The sequence below is a fragment of the Cavia porcellus genome, unplaced genomic scaffold (assembly GCF_034190915.1).
Source record: "Cavia porcellus strain 051 isolate PalLab524CR breed Dunkin Hartley unplaced genomic scaffold, mCavPor4.1 scaffold_3, whole genome shotgun sequence".
In the NCBI taxonomy this organism is placed as follows: domain Eukaryota; kingdom Metazoa; phylum Chordata; class Mammalia; order Rodentia; family Caviidae; genus Cavia; species Cavia porcellus.
This window is the reverse complement of record NW_026947486.1, coordinates 86948940-86964231: the sequence shown is the minus strand read 5'-3', so window position 1 is coordinate 86964231 and position 15292 is coordinate 86948940. Positions and strand designations below refer to the sequence as shown.

Genomic DNA, 15292 nt, shown 5'->3' with positions numbered 1-15292 from the left:
ATTTCTCGCCTTTCCTTTTCAAAGAACATTGACATCTGCCCTTCTTATTTCTGTAAGTGGTGTCATAAAGCTTAATTTCAGTCACAAGGTTCAGCAGCTCAGAAAATTTGTATTTTTACATTCCTCTTGTGATGAAAAGAAATATACATATAGATAGATAGATAGATAGATAGATAGATAGATTTTTTTTTTCTAGCTGGAGAATGGGTAATGAGGTAAAGTTTTAATGATCATGACTGTGGTTGATTTCTTGGGTTAATCACTTTAAGTCTTTTTTTAAAAAGTGTTTTGACATGTATTTTGAAGGTATAATGGATATAGACTTGAAGCATATTTTTGAGTTTGTTAATTTTTGATAACATTTTTGTTAGTTATTAACATTTAACATATGAGTTCTTTACATTGAACCACAATTCATACTTCTAAAAGAAGCATACTTTGATATTTCTGCTTTAAATATTATACATGAATCATTGTTTGGGCAGTTGTTCTCTTCATACACCATTTATGTTTTAAATATAAACAGAAAGTTTGTATTTAAGCAATGAGAAATTCCAATTAATGTTGAATACATCTTTTCTTTATAGCGGTTGCAGTAAAACTGGTGACATAAACCAGATCACATTTATTCTCTTAAAGTTCTAAATAAGGCAGGGGTTTGGGGCATGGCAAACTAGCTGAGCAAGTGGGATTACCAGAAACCCAGGAAATACACAGCAAAACAGTTCCCTGCATGTGAAACCAATTCTTCTAAGGAGAACACACAGATTTTTAGGCCTAGACCTGACCTTAGCCTCTCAAAGTAGAAGATACAAAAGACTGTCACCATTAACCCCTTAGCCACTGTCCTCTCTGTTTTACAGTGGATCACTTTAACCCCACAGAGTACACTTCTTTTCACACTTTCAATTGACCTTCACTGACTGCAGAGCACAGTTCTTTTGCTACCTTTAATAAATGTAAGACTCTGCCTCTATCTCTGCTTATTTTGCCCAATTCTTTGTTCAAGAACAATCTAGAAAGCACCTCTAGTAGGAGATCTCAGTAACATGAAGATCATAATTAAAAACTGTTCCATAGAATTTAAATTAAGGTGTCAGTAGATCCTGCTTCTTCTAGTGTTGCTCTAGCGGTGAACCCATCCCTTGCTTCCTGTAGCTCATGATGTCCTCCAGCATTCTTAGGCTTATAACCATGTCACTATAATCTCCGCTGCCATGTTCATATTGCCTTCTTTTGTTCCATGTGTCATAACCTCCTGTGCCACAATTAGAAAAATATGTAAGATTACATTCAAAGCCTACCCAGGTAATCCAGAATTATATACATATATATATATATATATATATATATATATATATATATATACACACACACACACATCTCAGGATTCCTAACTGAAGCACACATGCAAAATCAGTTCTTACTGTTAAGTAACAGTCACAGAGTCCAGGAATTATACATGGGTATCTTTTTATCTCCATCATTCAGCTTATCACACCTCCCTGAAATATATACAAAGTCATGTCTTGTCTTATGTGGACCATTCTGGCTTTTGTGGCCCTTTCCTCCATAAAAAGAAATTTAAACTTATATTTTATGACTGCATGAATATATAGATGAATATTCATGTATTTGTTTTTAGAAATATATATGTGCTGAAAGCTTGTGGTCTCATAACATTGAGGAATAAACTCATGAACCAAAATAGAAGGTTAGGAGAGTTTTATTGGGAATGAGAATATCTCCTGAATTTCCAGGAAGCTTCCCAAATGGGTGGCCATATGGTCTCTTTTTTTTTACTAGGAATTGAACTCAGGACCTTGTACTTTCCAGGCAGGTGCCTATGACTCTGATCTATATCCTGGACCCCATCATGACCTCTTGATTCATAGCTCCTTATAGATAAGCAGAGCACAGAAATTTCTCAATTATTTAGTGATCACACATCACAGGTGTCTCTGTGAAATTAAAATGTTTAATTGGAACTCAGGCTGTCTAACTCAGTTCTTCAACCTGTGGAGCTTAAGGGAAACTGATGTTTGAGGGGAAAAAACTGATTATTTTGCATTTGTATTTACTCAGAACTCAAGAGCTCAGTAGACAGAGGCTCTGCCTGCTATAGTAGGGAGGGGACTCCATTCTATGTTGCCTAAGGAAGTGCATCCTTAGTTCAAAGTCTTAGTTCAACATATAGTCTTACTTTAATTCATATCAGTATGGATGATTACCTAACTCTGTTTCAAGCCCTTTCTCAGTCAGCTGCCTCACGCATAAGCTAACTAAATTAACTATTCTTCACAACATTACATTCATTTTTTACTGATTCTAAAAGAAATTAAAATGACAATTTTTTTGATCCCTATAAATATTATGGGCCATAAGTACCTTACATAGTGAAAAAGTCAGTCCTGCAAAGAGAGAGCATAAAACTATTTGCATCTCAGTAGGTGCTATTATTTTAAGAGTACACAAGCCAAGGAAAAAATCTAATATATAAACAGGTTTCTTAATTGCAGTTAGACTTTCAAAATTCACAAGATTTCTGTTTCACTTCAGATAACTGTTCCATTTTCTAAGTTCTATCATTGACCTATAATGAACACTTTTAAAAAAGGGAAAGACAAAATATTTTAAAGGTCTATTTCTTTCATATATCATTGTATAAAAATAATATTCAAAATCTTTTAAAATATGATAAAATGGTGTCATTTTGTCATCCCACTAAAGATTTCTGAGTAATAAATACCCTGTCTTTTCTGTGTGTTTTCGTTCTATTTTTTTAGAGTGGACCAAAATATAAGTAACATTAATAACATTGAACTAAATCACACAGCTTCAGTGTGACCTGGTTGGATGTCACCCAATTTATGCCTCTTGCAAATTAGGTTTCTCAACAATAATATTCTGCTGTCAAATGGTTTATAATTGTTAGCACAGTTCATTTGTGATTTGCAGAACTACATTTCCATTGGCAATACAAGAAGAGTGAGAAATCATACAAATTTTTATTTTCAGTGTATTATGAAAGATTATGTTAATCAAAGAAATCACAGCTTGGGTAGCTAACAGCAAATCAAAGTTTGTTTTTTCTCCTTTAGAAGGAAAATGCTATTATTATCATGCACTACTTTCCAACTAGGAATCTAAAACCATAGATTTTCTAAATGCAAACTCTGTCTTACAAACTCAGTTCATTGGTTTTAATAAACTCTATGATTTAGATTATGCAACAGATATTTTCTATTACATTTTATTATCTCCATGACAGTTTAAAGTACAACTAAACTAAAATGCACTATTGTCATATATATTCATTGCTTTTTTGGAAAAACAGAATGTGTATAATTTAAAATATGAAATAGCTCCTCAGCCCACTCTGTGACCTGTGTGGTATACTTACTTATATATTCTTTTTTCTTCCCTTACTCAGTCAAAGCTCACTCTACAGAATCTGTTTCTCCCTCATTCTTCGCTTTCACTTTTTCAAATAAATTTTGTTACTATCATTTGTCTGTTTTATTCAGCTTTTTGCTCAAGATGGGAGAAAACTTGAATCTAGCTCCAGAAAGAAAATGAGTAACTCAAAATCTAGCAATACTTATTTGAAAAGCCACTTTCAGAAAAAGACTGCCCTGTAACATTGGCATAGTCAGGAGGAGAGCAGTCAAAGCATGATGGGAATATTTTTTGTTTTGTTTTCTTTTTCTTGAAAACATTGCGGAGGCTTTTTTTTTTTTTTTTTTTCTCTTTCTTTCTGTCACTCTCTTCCTTTGGCCAGGAGTACAGAGGATTTTTTTCAAGGAGCAGAGAGACCTGTTTGCTGCTTTTCCTGCCATGGGAGATAGGTGAAGGGAATGAGATGGCTTTTGACTTTCTTCCAGCTGCAATAGACTTTTTGTTTCTTTTCTATCTTTTTTGTGGCATATCTTGTCATCTATTTGCTACCCTACCCTGTTTTGGAAATTAGCCTAGTCTCCACTTACCCCAGTGTATAGATGATTTTTCTTTTTAAATTTGTCTTTTGGTGTGATGCTGGGATTAGGGATGCCACACTGGAATTAAGGAGTTGGTTCTTGGATTAAAAGAGCCCTATTTTGGGTGTATGAGGCACAATAAAAATAGGTTTAGAGTCTGTATGGATTCATGCAGCTAGAATTAAATATATTTTAACTGTCAGCCTCTTTTTCTAATAATTGACCTTTAGAGATAAACCTCTGATTTGGGGGAACAAGAGGACAGAACTTTTTTTAAAAAATTATTTTAACTTAACTTTCACAGTGGCTCTTCCCCACACAGAAGAAAACTATTTGTCCATTTTGAAAAGGAATGCCTGAGGCTTTTGCTGGAGGAAGGGGAGGTAATGTACAGGAGGTTCTGTTCAAACTCCAGATAGCTTCCTCACTTCCTTCCTGTTTTAAATCCCACTAGGGGCTATAGCTTCCTGGTTAGATTTCTTGTTTAAATGTAGGTAATTTAAAAACCTACACTTGATGACCTGAGTAGAACAAATGAACAGAGTTTAAAATTTAATTAAAGAGACTGTGAGTACACAAAGGCAGAGACCATTTTACCATTGGAGTAAATGCAAGAGACAGTTTTCCCAATAGGGGCCATTGTGCTTTATGCAGAATCATCAGGGGACTCAGAATACCAGGTGAGCTATCAAGCAGTTCATGTGGCTAAAGGAATGTTGCTTGTGGAAAAGTTCCACCCTTATCTCAGATGAGTCAAGGGACAAGATAAAACCAAGTGGTTTAGCTCCCTTTTCTCTACAGAGTTAATGAGTCCCAGTATGGAGACAAAAGCCTCTAGGGGGCTCTTTTCTGTGCTTCTGTAAATTATGCCAGCATCACCTTAAAGTTTGGATAGGCATCTCTATCTAGTATGGTGGTGTTTGTTAGGGTCTCACAAGGGAAGCTTTGTGGAACTCTAAGGTCTCTTTGTTCTGCATGTGATGCCATTTTAAGGCATTAAGGTAAAGTTGTCTCCTTTCTATGGGCCTCAGGACGAACCAATGGGAAATATCTTGGACCCCACTGCCACATGGATTTCACTGACTTCACCTATGGGCTGTATTCTTGATGAGTAACAAAAGTTTGATTCTAACACTCTAAAACTGGAACAGCTTATCTACTATTACAGTATGGTTTGGGTTTAGTACGAATTGGGAGGTTGCAAGAGATAGGTGTGGGATAGTACTTTAAACTATAAAACTATCCCTTAGTTACAACATTTCTGCTTAAGACATATAAGAGAATGGAATGCCTCCTGTTCAAGCTTTTGTGTCTCTCCATCAAAAGGGGTGCTCAGGAACTATGGTGGTTAGAAGGACTCCAGTAAGAGAAAGATACTGAGACTCCCATTTGTCTCTCAGGGGGTTGTATGTCTCTCTGATCTATTTGATGATACTGGGAGGTCTCTTCTACCTCTTGCTTACAGTCACCTGGTCAGTAGGTCAATCTTCCTTTTCAGTTACAGATGTACAAGAGGCTAGGAACAGTTCAAATGAAAAATGTGCCAGAAAAGGTAAATAAACAACTCTGAAAACGTTATTGTCGCTTTGATAGAACCTAACTAATACTGTGGTACTAGTGGGGGACTAAGAATGATGGCTTATATGTCAGCTGCTCTTAGCAGGGAGATAAATAGGTGTGTGGAGATTTTCCTGGTATACTAATATAGATCTGTCTTCCAGGGAGAGAGAAGCACTAGTGGGACATCATTTTACCTGTCAATCACCCCAGACATTTGGCTTAAGCTACAAAAACTTCAGATGGATCCACAGACACAATGCCCAATTGCTGGACATCACCATTTCCATGTTCAATAATTAGAACCCAGAAGAGAGACAAAAGAAAAAGTTCAGTGTTATGACTCTTGCATTTGGCAATGCTTTAAATCTATCCAGGTCATCTATGGAAAAATACAAACAACCAGGGAGAAGGTTCTTGTCTCAAGAACGGGAAGACTGCAAACTGGGCACGTGACTTCACCAAACCACTGCCTGGGCCTTGCTCCAAATGTGAGGAATTCAATGATGCTGACTCATGGTACTGGACGGCTAGCTGTCCCTGTTCCCAAAGATGGACTAAGTCAGCCAAAACCCTCATTTACTGAAAAGGTCCAGGGAAATCTGCAATGCCCCTGTCCACAGACATCACCATCTCCTCTGAGAAACCTTAGGTAAATTTAGACATCATGGGTGAGCCAATTTAATTACTTCATTCATTGATTCGTTTCTCTAGAAAACCCTCTCTGGATCTAAATCATAGTGTGGGTCAAGGGAACCACTAATTGGAGATTCTTTGCAACTATACTAAAAGAAGAAGCTGCAAATTTAATTTTGGAACAGAGACTAGAAATCCTGACTCCCCATCAGGTAAGAGCTATTTTGGAAACAAAATGTTACTTATACTTAACAGGGAAATGGCTTTGTAGCAAGCCACGCTCTTAGACACCCTGAAGTTACTATAAAACTTGTGCTACAAGTAACCTTGATTCTTTGATGCCTTAAGGCCCAGAAGTTAACCACACTTGTGAACAAATGATTTCCAAGACCTTGCAAGCAGGTAGGACATCAGTAATCTGCCTCTCCAAAACCCTGAGGTATGGTTTACTGATGGAAGTAGATTTGTCAATCATCTATAAAACACACGCAGGAAATTCTACAACTCCTAAAGGTAGTCCATCTTCCCAAGCAGATCACATTCATGTGCTGCATAGGGCATCAAAGAAACATGTCTGAAGTTTCCTCGGGAGATCAAAAGGCTAATAGAGAAACCAAAAGGGCAGCCTCACAGCCCCTTAGCGCTATATTCTTATTTCCACTTCCTGAGGAACCATTAACACCAGTCTGTTCTCCAGGAAAATAAATAGGCCCTGGGACAAGGGGGAGTTAAAAAGGGACTCTGGTGGTATTTAGAAAAGAAATTAATTCTTCCTCAGGAGACATGGAGAAAAGCTACAAAAATGCTTTGTGATTCCTCCTATATGGGAAGAGATGCTACATTAGAAGCAGTCACTGTAGTTTTCGCAGAATTAGGACAATGGCAACTACTTGGCAAAACAGCAGATCTTGCCCACTCTGTGCCATCAGTAACCCAGGCAAGCCCAATTAGAGCCTGTACAGATGAGAGGGATATGTCCCTGGGGAGGACTGGCAATTAGACTTTACCCAAATGCCACCATGTGGAGGATTCCAAGAGGTTTTGGTCCTGATTGACACTCTTACAGGCTGGAACGAAGCCTTTACTACTCATTCAGAAAAGGCTGCAGAAATTATCAAGATGTTTCTTAAGGAGATCATATCCAGATTTTGACTACCCCAGTTTCTCTAGAGTGATCTTTTACCTTTCCAATAATTCAAGGAGTACTAAAGCCTTAGGAATAAAGTACCACCTCTATTTCACCTGGAAGCCTCAATCTTCTAGAAAGGTAGGTGGAGCCAAGCAGACCGCAAGATAATCTCTAGAAAAACTTTGCCAAGAGAAGTCTGAGTCCTGGCTTCCTTTGCTGCCAAAAGTGTTCATGAGGGTTCATATCCAAAACTGGCCTAAGTTTGAACCCATTCGACATGTGATATGTTGAGGCCATTCCTATCCTCTTGAGCTGTCAGTAGACCCAGAGACCATGAGAATCTTACAATATCTCTTTAGTGTAGGTCAAGTACAACAGGCTATTCAAATGTACGGGAACAGTGTCCTGTCAGGTCTGGCCCAGTAGAACCATGTTCTATCCATTCTGAAGACCAAATGCTCATAAAAACATGGAGACAGCAGACACCCACTGAGCAATTAGAGCCAAAATGGAAGAGCCCCTTTTCAATGATCCTTGCCACATGCATTGCAGTAAAGGTGGCTGGGATAGATAATTGGATTTATCTTTCTAGAATAAACCCAGTCCCTCCTAAACTGTTTGAAGAACAAGATTGCCCCACAGGAGCAAGCTTCTCCTGTGATCATCTGAAAAGTTTGAAATTTCTCTTCAAAAAGCAAGATCCCAGTGCTGCTACAGGAAACATGGAAATCTGAGCTGCCCAATTATACTTGGCAAATAGCAAAGTTCCTTTCTCCCATCAAACAGGCAGCTCAATGTTCACTAACTCTTTTCTCTTTGGACTTCTGACACGATTTTCTGTCTTCAACCAAGCTAGTGAGTCACATCAACCCAAGGTAGTTGGAGAGCACATAATCTCCAGTAGGTAGGCTCTGTAGCCTCTTGCAGCTTGAAAACGCTATAGAGGCCAGAGACCTCCACTCCTTCAGGACTATAAAGAATTATGGGAATTTGGTCTCTCAGGATAAAATGAGACAGGACATAGGGTGTGACTTAGACTGGCTGGGAAGAGTTGAGGGAGCCCAGCACCACCTCTCAGGATCTATATGTATGTTTTCTTCGGATTCTTCGAGGTCTGGATGGCATAAAGGGATACAGATGCCAAAAAGAGCTCTTTACCATAGCTCTCCTCAAAAAAGCTTGCCTTGTGTCCTCAGAGTGTATTTTTCCTTGCTTTTTGCTCAGTCCAAGCTCACTCTGTAGAGACTGATTCTCCCTCACACCCTGCTTTTTAATTTTTCAAACACACTTTGCCACTATCTTTTGTTCATTTCATTCAATTCTTTGTTCACAACGAGAACAATCTGAACTCCAGCTCCAAAGGAGTGACAAGAAACCCAAAGCCTGGTAATATTTATTTGGTGAGCCACTTTTAGAAGGTGACTATATGGTAATAAGATCATAGAGCTAGGATGTAATAAAATTGAGATTAAAGCCTAAATCAAGTCTTACATGAATATAGAGCTTATATTTTTAACCATTCTAATACTATCTCTACATAGATTACATTTTCCATGAGTGCACGGAACACTAATAATATATTTTATTGGAAATGCCATGTTCATGAAAACATTTTACGAATTGCAAATTATCAATCAATTTCAATTAGTGACACATAGGCTTGCCATTAATCAGATACGAAATATACTCAGAATGTAAACTAGAGTTTGCATTGGATTGTACGTGTTTAGTGTAGTTAAGTGGAGAATGTCAAGTTTTAATACCTTTAAGGGTAAAGTTATTAGCTTCACTTCATTACAAAGTAAAAAACTTGACTATTTACTCCAGCTCATTTTATAAATATATGGAAGATACAAAGAAAATTTGAATGGAAAGGATGAATAACTCATAAACAAATTTGTACTTTATACTATGAAGAAAACCAATCAAAAGCTATGTCTCACTAAAAGGTACTGCCTTTAAATTCAAAGGCCAAAATTAAAATATAAAGGAACCATAGGATTTAATGTAAATGAAACTGTTAACTCTATATCTCTGCTTTAAACATGGAGGTATCTCTATTAGCGTGCCATGCCATAAAAAGTAAAACACAACGATAACAGCAGTAATGATAACAATACATACATGAATGCTAGCAACATGTCACTCTCTGGTTCACCCTCTCACGCCATGCTATTTCATTATTTATATTACTGTTATGGAACCCAGGAGTTGAAAGTGATTGCAAGAGTTTATGAGCAGTGCAGAGTTATCTTCTACATGACACTTGTCAGGTGAACATCTAGTTTTGCTTAATATTTCCCATAGTGAGAAACTTACAGAAGATAATGAAAAGTGGCCCATTCCATTGTTGTACAGTAATAATATTCAGATGTTTTTGTTCTACCAGGCTACATGTACTTCTATGTATTAGGCCAACTTTGGTTTTGAAAAGAACAGACGTATGTTTAATCTCTTCTCCCCATAAGAAGACTTCAAGGCAGCAATTATATTTTATCCTTTCTATGTTTAATTATCCCAGGTTCACTGAAGCAGTCATCATAAGGAGTTATATTAGTCAGTTTTCCGTCACTTACATATTTTATGTTGACTTTGGCTCTATTGCTTAGGATCTACGTCAGTACAGTAAAACACTTCTAGCACATGTGGCAGAGGAGACCTATGGACCTTATGACATCTAGGAAGAAGAATGATGAAGAGGAAGAGGAAGAAGAAGGAGAAGAAGAAGGAGGAGGAGGAGTAGGAGAAAGAAGAACTACTAGGCTCCACCACTCAAGTTATCTTTGAACTCCCAATAGCACCACAAGCTATGGTGTCATTACTTGATACTGTTTGGAATTGGTTATAAAAGTAAAACCCAGAGCAATTATTCCCTTTGGTGTCTGCTCCTTCTTCACTTCTAAGAAATTAAATTTTCAGCCACATGAAGACAAGAATCTGTTTCTAGTCTTAGAAGAAATAATTCTGAAATTTGTATATATTTGATGGCCTTACAACTATTGTCTTACCTACATAAGATTTCAGGTATCAAAAAAAAAAAGATTTCAGGTATCTAAATATATATATATATATATATATATATATATATATATATATTAGCCATATGCTCTATGTAAATGTATTTTTCAAATTTCATATAAGTTATTGATCTATCCTTACCCTTCAACTTTATAAAATATACTCATCAAGTTTAAATATTAATATTTTTGAATTTCTACATAAGTGCTCATTTTTATGAGCAATGTCATTTCACAATCTTTGGTATACATTTACATTGTTGTAGATTATTCTGAACTTCATTTGTAGACAAAACTCAAAGATGGCCCAGAGGATGTCTTTCCCTAGTGTATGGACCATGAAGAAGCCCCTCTCACTGAATATGATTAAGGCTGTGACTATCATATCACTTCTGTGATTTACTAATTGGGTGATTTAGAATTGATAACTAGGGAGATTTTCTTGAGTGGGACTGAAACAATCAAGTGAGCTCTTTAAAAGGAGGTCAAGTGTCAGAAAGAAACTTTTGCTAGCTTAGAATAAAAAAGTAAGCACCTGTCATAAGCTCGCACAGAAATCACATAGCAAAGGTCCCTAGCAAAAGATCATCAATGGAGACTTCAAATACAAAACTGCAAGAAGATGAACTCTGCCAACAGCTAGTTAACTTTTATTTCTATTCCTAAGAAATTTACTTTTTCTACTGTTCTTAGATTACCTTTCCTACAGTTTAAGTGTTCCTAGATTTTCCTGATAAAAATTACCTGTGGTACTTGATAAAAATATTCCACACTTAATTAATAACAAGCTACAGATGATGGTGCTTCTTTATCTTTTTATGAGTAATACTTCTTTGCACATCTTAAACCATGAAACGCTGGTTTATACCATGATTAGAACAGCGAGAGAACCATCTGATATACAGTGCTATCCTTTCCTAAATCAAAATACTCAAAGGAAAATAAAATGAAAACTCCAAATGTGCACCAAATTCTTTCATTTCTTGTCCAGAATTTCAAAATTACTATGGTTTTATTATCATTCAGATCTGGTAATAAAATATATTTTCCAGTACACCACTGTTTGATCTGCTCCTTTTTACTCTATTGATGGAACACAGATGCCCATCTTAAAAGTTTCTGAGTGTGATTCAAAATATAATGCTTAATTTGGGGCAGAGGAGACTGATATCAGTTTATTAATCATATATCCTCTCAATCTTGTGAAGGGTGACACCACATGCCACACAGGGCCACATAAGGATTTCAATCCAGGAGAGAGTAACAACCAGGAACCTTGAAAACTCCACTTTATATAGGTGTGGGGCGAATCCTTAGTCCCAGCAGGAGGAGGTAGGAGGCTTGGTTAATTAATTTATGGGCTATCACAGAACTGAAACCTACATCCAAGGATAAATAGGGAATGTTCTTCATGTATTTGATCTTATTAGGCTGGAGAATCTTATCCCCGGGAGCACAGTGGGTAGAAAAACTTCTGGATAGGCTTTTTGAAACTCAGTTTCACCAGATGTAAATCCAGCATATAATATGGAGTTTTAATTTTAAGCTTTCCACCATGCACTATCTTCAGTAAATGGATAAGCAGTAGTCTCAACATATCCTGAATACATGTAACTAAATGATAGACTACACTTCACCATGATAGACGAGTGAATATTTAATAGATATTTACATGTAGTCACTCTCTTAGCATACATTTAAAACAACAACAACACAGGTTCCTGGATTCCATATGAATATATATCATGCATTTGTTTACTATGAAAGTATCAAATCCCCAAATTATTAATGGGGAAGGACATTCCATTATTTTAATCATGCGTTTTAAGTCTGCTTTTAATGTAATTGATTTCAATTGTGCATATCACTTAGGGAAGTTTCAAATCTTTACAAACATCCTAATATTCTCTTTTCACTTTCTAAGTCATTATATATGAACTCTAGGAGAGGATGTTTCTGGATCAAGAACAATTAATATAGCTTTGGGTACAGCTGTATGTCTGGATTGTATCTGGGAACAGAGAATCTAATTACCGCTGTCCAATAATCCCACACTGTCCCACCTTTTTCCTTCCTATTTTCTTTATTTGCTTTACCCTCTGCTTAGCATCTTTGCAAGTTAATGAAACTTAAGGAAAGAATTCAGTCTCAAATTTAAAAAGAAGACAATAAGGTATTATAACCTTTAGCCAAAATTTGTTTCCTCTAAAGTGGAATGAGCCTAAAAGCTGATGTATTAAAGCTGTAGAACCTTTATGGGATGGATATAATCCTAAAACATCGTTAAGGCTGATGCAGGGAGTAATCTAATCAAAAGGATCAAAGTGACCATTAAGAATATAGTTAAAGTGTCATTTCTGTGAAAGAACTCTGGGATGTTGAGAGATTTTTCTTTCTAAATGCCTGCTTCATAAGCACATTCTTCATTTATTATTGTTTAATGTCTATCAATATGTAACATACAAAAGTGGGAAAGATATATCTGTTTGAGCCTCAGGAGACAGCATTAATATTTGGTTCATATGTTCCTATTCACATGGACTTCTGCTAACTGAGAGTAGAGAATAGTATTTGTAACAAAAACAATTAAATGAAAAACCCGAACATTAGTGAGTTGAGCTTGAAAACTTTAGGTTATGAAGTAATCACAAAAATCATGTATGTCGATGTAATTGTTGTAAATGTGAAACTTGATCTAGTTTAAATCATATTTAATCTGAGATGGGCAATGGTTCAGAAATGTAATGTTTCCATGTTAGAGATGTTAACATTCATTACTATATTAGATTCATGTTTTTAAAACTTTTTGGACACTGGGCTTAGGCCCAGAGGAATCTTGAAAATCAAAATTGACAGTACATATTTAACTATCATAACCACTCAGCAATTATTCTTAGTTGCTACAGTCTCATCCAATAACTCCACAATCTAGGAACTTGTGTGCATATTGAGATTCCTATGGAAGTTATAGCATTAATAAAATTGAGTTTTAAATTTCCCTAGGCTCAACCTAGACATTAAGAATATAAATGTAAATTAACAGAGAAGAACTAGCAGCCATGAATACTAACACTCAAATCACATTCATTTTCATTTAAATTTTACACAGACATCAGGGAAAAAATTTTCTTCCTTTCCTCCAAAGATTTTATATTAATAATTTTGGCAGTTTTCCTGGGATGGAACAACATGGAATGTAACATATTTACATTGATTAGAAAGCACACATATTGAAAAATAATGCTTGATAGATTATGTTTGCTTTGTTTCTTACCTAAATAATCTACTCTAAGAGTTTAAGAAGATTCTAAGTTTTAAGAATATGAGTTGAGTTGAGTGTACTTATTAACCAGTAGTTTTTTATTTTTCTGTAAGAATCCATTCATAGATGCCTATGATATAAAAAGAAAAAAGTAAGTAACTAAAATAGCCATCAATAGAAATGCTTCTAAATACTACAAAATGAAGACAAAAAGAAAAAAATAATTTGCCTATACTGGAATTTCATTACACCACAATCTGATAGAATATGGGATTTATAATATATATTTTAATTTATGCCCTTTGTAGGAATAAAATGTGACCAAAGTTTCTGTTAGCAACAGATGAAGTCTGTGTGAATCTGCACTTGAACTATGATTTTCTTTGACCAATAAAAGATGGCAGAACAGTGCTGTGGTTCTTCTGGCGCCATGACCTTTCATGGCTTTGCATCTTCTACCTTTGGTAACTTGGAATGCTTCCCTAAAACGATCACACTAAGATATTGGCATAGCCCACTAGAGAATGAAAGACCATATGGAGGGGCACTGAGAACTGAAGCATCCAGCAAACACCCGGTTTGTCTTGCCAGACATGAGAGTGGTGCTGCCTTGTACGTTTTAACCCAGCCACCCTCCAGGTGAATGTAGCTACAAAAAAGTGTCCAGTGCTCACTTCAACAGCACATACACTAACATTGGAATGATACAGAGAAGATTAGCATGGCCCTTGTGCAAGAATCACATACAAGTTTGTAAAGTGTTCCATATTTTTAAAAATGTGTCAAGAAAGAGAGCAAATAGGCAGCCAATAGAGTAAATAAGCAGCTCACCCACAGAATCATGAGAACAATAAATTGCTCTTATTTTAAGTCTGTGAGCCTTAATGCCATTTAACATGCAACAGGGCTGGATAGACAGCTCAATGGCACATTTCCTGTGTGGCAAGCACAAACAAGGTCTTGAGTTCCATTCCCAGTACAAAAATAAATAACAGGAAAGTGTAGTCAACCAATAGAATATGAGGTCTCTTTGAGAGAGACCACATGGAAAAAGATGCTGAGAAACACCAGCTGTTTCACCATCAAAGCACCAGACCTATGAACAAGGCCACATGGGAAGAATCTAGTCCTAAATGATCTTTCATTTGGACTGTAGCTACATTTTTGAGCCTGGACACCACCAGCATAAAGAGTTTCCATGTAGCCTATGAAACTGAGAAATGACAATTTGCTCTTTTCAAACTTCCAAGTTTTTCAGTAATTTGTTAGGCAGCAATAGGTAACTTTACATATGCTAAAGAACCCTAATTTACTGGATATATAGAAATTCCTCCAGTTTGGATATGATTTGTCCCCCAAGAAACACTAGGTCCCTGATGCAGTAGTGTTGGGTGGTGACGTGCAGCGTTTCACAGGTGAGCACTACTGAGAATTAACTGTCATGAAGGTGATGATTTTGGAAGGAATTGATGCACTCTCCTGTGACACTGACTACTTCTCACAAAAGCATTGTTGTAAAAGACTGAGTTGATTCCTGAATGACTCCCTGGTTTCTTGTCCCACTTTGTGACTTCCCCTTCCTGTACACACTCCAGTCATCATGCAATCTGCTTTGTGCTGGTCGGCCATGCCTGTGCCATGCTCTTTGGACTTTTAGTCTACAAAACTGTGCAATAAATAAACTTCCTTTCTTTGTTAGTTACCCAGCATCAGC

The 15292-nt window shown here is 36.5% G+C and overlaps 1 non-coding gene across 1 annotated transcript; it reads left to right on the top strand.

Moving 5' to 3' along the window:
- The first annotated feature begins 14244 nt into the window (after positions 1-14244).
- Positions 14245-14351, top strand: LOC111755582 (U6 spliceosomal RNA). The gene has a single exon (XR_002790134.1). It is a non-coding gene; the product is annotated as a U6 spliceosomal RNA (small nuclear RNA).
- Positions 14352-15292: the final 941 nt, after the last annotated feature.